This window comes from Pinus tabuliformis, chromosome J (genome assembly GCF_031772625.1).
Source record: "Pinus tabuliformis cultivar Carrire ecotype Pingquan chromosome J, CPIR1, whole genome shotgun sequence".
In the NCBI taxonomy this organism is placed as follows: Eukaryota; Viridiplantae; Streptophyta; class Pinopsida; order Pinales; family Pinaceae; genus Pinus; species Pinus tabuliformis.
In genome coordinates, this window is record NC_142295.1 from 1472538938 (window position 1) to 1472547533 (window position 8596).

Genomic DNA, 8596 nt, shown 5'->3' on the forward strand with positions numbered 1-8596 from the left:
CAAAAAAGGCTTCACAAATATACAAGAAAACAACTCAATCACAGTCAACATATTATTATTTTAAGCATGTCTAGTTCTAATTCAACTAAGCCCCTCCTACATAGTCTCACTGGATTACCAACCACTTGTAGTCGGTAACTGAACCAGTCTTTACTCAAATACTCAGTCCAGGGAATGTTCAGATATTCAGTCGTGAATGGGAAAATAAGGTTTTTCCAGAAACACTTCACAACAATAGCAGAAAAATACTCAGTCACAGACAATACTGTATTACATCCGCATAGCTCTTTACCCCTCCAACATACAGGTAAGACCTAATCTGAAGCGTTGCAAATACCCAGATTCCTACGTTTCATATATTCCAAGGAAGAGGAGCACTAAACCCTTCAAACGACCAAGTAAGCCCAAAGTTATCATATTGTAACTATCATAAAATTTAATACACTTGGTGGCTTGAAGGAATAGTTCAAACTTGGCACCTCCATAGCAAGCTTTTTAATTTAAAATGCACAGAAACTAACAGGGCCCAAAACTTAATAGTGCACAGCACAAACGATGCAACTGTTACCATTTATCTGTGAAGCACCCCAAAACTTTAAAGCACCAAGAAAATGAGACAAATATTCCAAAAATTCAAAGTTGTTTCCATCAATGCGCTACAAAGCGCGAACTTCACAACACATAGGTCACCATGCAAAGCACTAAAGGAGAACTATTTAACCCCCAAAATCTAGAATACCATCAACTGATTAACAAAGCCCTTTTTCTCTAACGAAATATACCAAGCAAAACCTGATATTAGATGTTGTCGAGCAACAATCGAATCGCCCATCTGTATTAAGGCGACTGAAACGATATCTCGACCTTAATGTACTCTGTTTGATGCCAGAAATGCCAGAATGGGTTACTGGGCATCCTGCTCTAAATTCAAACAGAGAAAAGCTTCTACAGGATAATAGAAAGAAAAAATAAAATACATAAACAGATCTAGATCTAGCAACTTATTCTACCATAATGCATCCGAACATACCAGTTTGCCAGATACAGCAATGAAAAGTAGCTCAAAAAGCCATTTGATAATAAAACCCTGTCGTTGGAGAATAAATAGACGCCCTCACTTCCAAACCCTAAGGATAGATACAAACCCTAAGGATAGATTCTTTTTCTTTTTTTTTAGTCGGAGAATGAAGGGAAATAATTACCTTTTATTTTTTTATTATAAAATGAAATAACAATTTTTATTTTTCATTTTTATTGTTTTGGAAAAAGGTTTTTAAGAAATTTAATTTAATTATTAAAATTTATTTAATTTTGGATGCACCAAGTGTATATAGGGATGATTTTTTTAGACACAAATATGTTTTTAGATAAGATAAGATAATTATATTTATGTTCAATTCATGACTACAAAGTAGGTCAAAGGGACTCTTGAGTACAATGATGTCCATAAAATGTGTGAGAACCAAATGATTTCTTATAAAAAATACAATGCATGAACATAAAACGTACAATGTATGGAATGCCCTAACGAAGAGAATCAAACCCATAAAGATACAATGTATGGAATGCCTTGACGATCAAACCCATAAAAGATATAATGTATGGAATGCCCTTACGAAGAGAATTAGACCCATAAAAGATACAATGTATGGAATGCCATGACGAAGAGGATTGACCCATCTAACATCTGAGAAGAGCATTGAAAAAAATTCCACAAAGTTTGTTGGCCTAATGAAGGGTCAGTGGGAGGTACAGACTCTCCACTAACTCGTTGTCTAGGGGAGTTTGTGCACTACTGAAGTCTGGAGGACCTAGTCTGTCTCCCAGGGTCTGAGACGATTTAGCTGCTGGAGTTTCGTGTGGCGAGGTGAGGTCCCATGGATCTCATAGGTCTAGATTCTGGATATGAAATAGTAGAATAAAAAGAGATTTGATCCCTCTTATATTGATATATATTAAATAAAAATGGATATAGGTTGGTTTTATTGTTAATTAATTAATTAATGTTTTTTAGTTTATTTTTTTCTAATTTTATTTTATATAATTTGAGAAGTTAATAATTATAACTATAAATATTTTAATTTTATTTTTATTTTATTTTGAGTAAGTCAAAATAATTACAAGATATTACAACATCTCTCTAATACTCTTTTGTTTTTAGATTTAATTTTAAAAATGTTATAAAATGAAATATTTCTAAAATATTTTGATTTTGAAATGAGTTATGGTTTTTGGGTATGTGGTATTGATAAGTCATGGCATTAGTCCATATTGATAATATTGACATATAATATTTCTTACATTACACCTAACCCTTACACCTCTCAATCCAATAATTGTTTTTTTTTCTCGGTAAAAACTAATTCTATTAAGAAAAATATGGTACAATATGACATTACAGCCAAGAGAAGCAAGAGAACGGGCAGCCGGAAAGGAAAGACGATCCACCTGGGCCCCTGAGAGAAACTAGGAAGATAACATTGCTAAACAAGAAGTAACAAGAGGAACAGAGAAACAACAGAGGATTCTACCCAACGTGGGTAGGATCAACTATTCGGCATTTTTTCCCTTTCTTTTTACCAACTTTGACCCAATCAAGATGACTCTGCTGAACTGGCATGATTTGCAAACTAAGTTGGGCTGACGGAGAGGACTCCTTGTCTGAATCCGAGGGAGAGGACTCATGAATTCTTTTCTGTGAGTTTGGAGGGACCGAAGAATCCTCACAACCAGTCGATGGCGGATCCTGAGCCTGCTTTGTTTCCATTCCTTTTGCATCCCCTGCCTCTTCATCTGAGCTGGAATCCAAATCATCCATAGGAGGAGGATCATGAGGCTTCCAACTTTTGGATTTCGACTTAGGATTGGCTTTCTTCTTCTGGGCAGGCCGCGATGGACAAGAGTTCTGAAGGTGCCCTGTGTTATGGCAATTTCGGCATCGAAAGGCTGTGTTCTCGTAGTCTAGGGACTAGGTCCAATGGAAGTCTCCAATTTTGAGATTAATCTGATCCGGTAGACCTTTGCTCATGTCTATTTCTGCACAAATTATGGCGAAGGTGTATATGCCTTTTTCCCCCCTAGAGGTGTCTGTTGTTAGAAAGCGGCCTAGAGAGTCGCCGATTCCTTGGAATACTGCAAAGTGCCATAGATGCGCCGGGAGGTTAGGAAGTCTGACCCAGATGGGAAGCTTTGTGATGATCGCTGAAGAAGGATCGAAATCTGGGAACCAAGGGGTGAGGAATAGTTCTGCTGAGCCCCAAAACCATGGGCCTTCAGTTAATGCTTTTTGGTAATCTTCGCTGAAAGCAAAAACTACAATGAAGAAACCCTTTGAGCAAAGAAGAACCTTGCAGTTGTTGGTCCAGTGCGAGTGGATCCATTGGTAGAGATCCGCTGTGCGAGGCCATAGTCCATTGAACCTGCAAATAATGCCATGCTCTGCATATTTTTGGATTTGATCATCCAGCGAAGGATGCGCTATTTCAATGGAGGGGGTTTCCTCCAGCTTGTCCACCAAGAACGGTTTAGGAGCCTGAGCTGGTGGAGCAGCTTTCTTGGGCTTCTGAGCATGGACCGCATCCTTGTAAGAAAAAGCCATAGCTGAAGATGACTGTCCCATAGCTCCCCCTCTCAAACGGAGGGTAAGAATGATGGAGGCATTTCTTCTAATGCTGTAAAAAGAAAGGGGATACAGATCCTCAATATGTTTACCTTCGCAGAGGAGTCGTTGAGAAGCGGAGGGAATCCCCAGCCTAAATTCCAGAGCTTGCTTGAGGTTCTGCACTAGATCTGAAGCGCTTACCCATTGTAGCAGAGTTTTTCCAGAAAGGAGCCTGATCTGGATCTGGAACGAGGCTGAGAGATCCGACTGCTGCTTTCCATCGCTTATCTTCTCCATAGAAAAGCGGGTTGTCTCGATTTCTTGCTCCGGAGCTACTAAGTTGGTATAGGCCGGGAGCATATTGGGGTATGTCTTCGTGACTGGCTTCCTTCCAGCTCCCTGCATTTGGATAAAGATCTTCATTGCCTCCGCAGCTTGCCCATTTTGTGTAGATCCTGAAATCACTGCCTCCTTGCCATGCCCATTCTACATGAACCCCGAAATCATTGCGTTCCACGAAGCCATTTTCTTGACATCTCGTTCAGGCATTTCGTCAAGCAGTTCGCATGCAATCTTAACCCTTCCACATTTTATGAACAAATCCAGAAGGGCATTCGCCACAGCCTCAATGCGACCTTTGGGGAAGGAAGCGAGGAGACGGGGTCCGTGGCCAAGCCTGGAAATGAAAACAAACGCCCGAATCTCATATTCCAGATCGAAAGCCACATTCGCGCTCTCTTCTTCGTGGATTCGAACGAGTGCCTTCCTGGGCTTCTCGTCCTCTCTGTTCTTCCAACTGTTCCGGAAAATCTCCTTCTTCATGCCTCCGCTGAGATGCGCGGTTTCATATGGATTGATGCATATAGGCCTTTAGCAACTTTTTAGTTTATATAGTTGTGTTAGTATATATGAAAGTTATCAAACTTTGTGAATTAATTATTGATGATATCCTTGGGTATGACACTAAATTATAATTAGGTGTTCCACTAGATATTACACTTTAAGTGGATTAATTATAAAGGATGAATTGTTTAATAGACTTTAGGGTAGTAGGTGGAAGTACAATGAAGGGTAGAAACCACCTTCTTCCTTGTGGAGTAAGAGGTAAAATTGCTTTTAGTTGGTTGGTTATGACTTAGATAATTTTAACCTTGGGTGTGGTGACCACGATTTGGGAGGAGATGCACTGTAATTAAGTATATCTAACTACAAAGTCATCATACACTATAAATAGGGTTTATTGATAGGATCCTTACAATGCCCTAGCATGTGGATCCAAGAAAACTAAAGTGATTCTAATTTTTCCATGATTGTTTTTGTAATGAAGTTTTACACTTATGGAGTTCCTTTTGGAAACAAAACTTCCTTTGACTATTAATGATATCAATATTTACAAAAAAAGAGAGAGAGGACCACCTGAGCAACATTCACAAGCAGAAACACATCATCATTGAGAGACACATTGGTTTATGCCAATATACCATGGAGTATCAAAATGCATAACATTTGGAAAAGAAGAACCATAACATCATAAAATAATAGCATTAGACATTAACACCAACAATGAGGGGGGTTGTCAATGATCATTTGACATTACGTCCCATCCAATGAGTGGCAAGTTAGCCTCCATGTGCTACACAACATCTCATATATCAATTCCCTCTCAGGGTCTAGGCCGCTATGAGATTGCAAGAACTAAGGTTAGGATGGCTTTATCCATGTGTTGAGGTAAGCTAATGGAGAAGTTACTCACACGCTCATGGAACTCCCAAACCGATCTACCAAATAAGTGCATATATTTTCCCATTGAAGAGCTTGTGGAAGTAAGATGAGAAAGTGCATGGATAGGAGCAATCTCTGGGCTAGAAGGCACACAAGTCATAGTGTAGGAGGGCCCATGCCAATAGTCAAAAAGTTGTGTTAATGCTCCACCTCCAAGTGCGCCTTGTAGGATTGCACCTCAATCTGCAAGGATTGGTTGGCACAAATCAAATTTACCAAGAGAAGTCAACATAATTAAATATACCATCATTCCTCTTTTTTCGTATTCAAAATAAAAATTCAACCCTAATAAGCAACCAAGCAAAATGAAAATCTAGAGCGCAAAGCAGTGGATCACCAAGTAAGGTCATGCATTAGGATAAAGATGCATAGAGCTATTATTGGCATAATGATTCTTCTTATGCCCAAATAAAACTTGGATAATAGGTAGAACCAAAAAACATCCATGGTTGTCTTAGGCCATTCGCAGCGAGGACATCATTAGCTATGAATTCCCATGTAAGTTAATCTTTTATCTAAGAGGAGCCCACTAAACACAAGGCACCAAGGAAACAATACTTATTTAGGTTCTAAAATAGGTTTTAGATATTGCAAAGCCTAAAAACACACATTTTTTGTTTAGACATCAACCTCTACAACTTATATAGCCAACCTCCTAGGGATGGCTTTGAACAGAGACACTTATAACCTATGGTCAACTAGTATTTTGTAAAAATCATGACCTTCCACCACTTCCATTCTCTCCACCATGCTCTTGATGTGGGGAGGTTAAGCTTTAGAGTATTGTGGTCAAAAATCAAACTATGTGATCCAGGTGGATATTGGTGGTCAGTCGTCTATTCCACTTGGACCCCCACCATTGTTTCTTCCAATTTTTCAGTTTCCTTAATTGTAGCATAGCTTACTATTTTTAGCAGTTTTTCGGATCCTGAACTTTCAGAGCAGTTTTGAGGCCCTAAACGACACTTTTTTGGAAAATCATCGGGGGAAATTATGAGTTTTCAACCTAATATTTGATGTTACCAATTGTAGTCCTCAAATGGATCTTTCTAATGAGGTATCGTGTGTGTCAAATGGAGATTGTATGCCAAAGTTACGACCCTGGGAAGTTGATGTACCAATTTACCCCAACGGGGCCCATAGTTTGGTGTTTCATCTCCTAGGGTTAGGTTTTTGGATGTTTTGGGGTTTTCCATTGTTTCTCAATAATAAATAGGCCTTCAAGCCTCATTGTAACACAGTTCAGAGGCATGTAGTCGCCACATCTCTTCTTAGAGATAAACTACCATCACCTGAGCTAGTTTATTTCCATTTTGTATGTAAGCATATTTCAGTTCTTTGATATTAATGAAATGAAGTTGTATTTCTGTTGCATCTCAGTGTTTATGGTTATATCTGTAATTTGTTGCCAGAGTTGGGAAGAGCACCTCCACCACATCCAACAGGTTTTCCAAACACTGCGACAACACAAGTTGTGTGCTAATTTGGAGAAATGCACTTTTGGCATGACCTAGGTTCAGTATATGGAATACATTATTAATGAACAGGGGGTGCATGTGGATCCAATGAAGATCCAAGTCATTTGGGATTGGCCAGCCCCAACCACTCTGATAGAGCTCCACAACTTTATGGGTCTTGCCAATTTCTACCGCAGGTTCGTGTTGGGGTTCTCTCATATCACTTGGCCCTTAAGTCAAGTCACCAAGGGAGGAGTGAAAGCAAAATTATTTTGGTCTGAATCTCAACAAAAGGCATTCGCAGAGTTGAAACATCACCTCTGTTATGCACTAGTGCTCACATTGCCAAACTTGCAACAACCATTTGAGATCGAGACAGGTGCCTCTGACTATGCTATTGGGGAAGTCCTTACTCAACAGGGGCATCCAGTGGCATATCACAGTGAGACACTTTCAGACACAGTCCGGAAGTATCCCACTTATGACAAAGAGATGTATTCCATTATGTAGGCATGCCGACAATGGAAGCATTACATTTTGGGGAAGGAAATGGTCATCCACACAGACCACCAAACCTTGCAGTTCATAAAGACACAAGAGAAGTTGCAAAATGATCGTCATCAGAAGTGGTGCACATACTTGCAACAATTCCATTTGAAAATAAAGTACAAGAAGGGAAGCACCAATAATGTTGCAGATTGCCTCGGCTAACCACCGATCATGGCATTAACCACTGTGCTCAACTCTTGTGGGCACGAGACTTCTGATTGGCCACTTCTCTACAAAAGCGACCCAGAATTCGACCACACATACCAGACGCCCTTGAAGGGTTAGCAAGTTCTAGATTTTCACCTCCAGGATGCATTGTTATGCCACCTGGGACACCTTTGTGTTCTTACAAGCGAGCGTGCCAAGATGATTTGGGAAGCGCACTACAGTCGGGTCTTTGGGAATTTCGGGTCAAGAAAACAGTGGTAGTACTGCAAAAGTATTTCTATTGGCCGAATCTTCGACAGGATGTCGGGAAGTACATCAGATCTTGCATTGCCTACGCCATTACCAAACCAACCATCAAGAAGCAAGGCCTCTATACTCTACTACCTACCCCTAGTCGACCTTGGGAATCCATTTCCACGGATTACATGTCGGGCCTTCCTTCTACTAAGCATAGCAATGACTGTATTTTTGTGGCCATCGACAGATTCACGAAGATGGCCATTATAGCGGCCTGCAAGAAGAATATCACAACAAAAGTCATTGCTAAACTCTTCTTTGAACGAGTGCGGGTACACTTTGGGATCCCACAGTATATCATCTCAGATCGGGACAACAAGTTCCTCAATACATTTTGGTCCAGTCTCCAGTTGATGTTGAACACCAAGCTCACTAAGTCCACATCTTTCCATCCCCAAATTGATGGCTAGACAGAGGTCGTCAATAAGATGATCGTACACATTATGCACATGTACAACTCAAAGCATCCACACACATGGGATGAGAGCCTCCCCTATGTCCAGCAGAGCCATAACTGGGCTCTCCACAGCTCGACTAGCCACATCCCTTTTCAGGTGGGCTTAGGATTCCAACCACTGTGTCTCATTGATGTGGCAATATCATTTGCAGCTACTTAGGCAGATTCGACTCATGTCCAGTCTGAAGCCGACAACACAAACAACTTCATTGAGCACATTCAACACATCCGCCAATAGGTTCATGACATATTGGACAGAGACAATGCTAAGTACAAGCAGCGACA

At 40.2% G+C, this 8596-nt stretch overlaps 1 long non-coding RNA gene and 1 other non-coding gene across 2 annotated transcripts; both read right to left on the reverse strand.

Annotated features, from left to right (window-relative positions):
- Positions 1–392: 392 nt before the first annotated feature.
- LOC149232934 (uncharacterized) lies at positions 393–1153 on the reverse strand. Its single transcript, XR_016247586.1, has 2 exons — positions 1031–1153; positions 393–875 (listed from the first exon to the last, which is right to left on the reverse strand). It is a non-coding gene; the product is annotated as an uncharacterized LOC149232934 (long non-coding RNA).
- Positions 803–924, reverse strand: LOC149232935 (small nucleolar RNA snoR111). The gene has a single exon (XR_016248509.1). It is a non-coding gene; the product is annotated as a small nucleolar RNA snoR111 (small nucleolar RNA).
- Positions 1154–8596: the final 7443 nt, after the last annotated feature.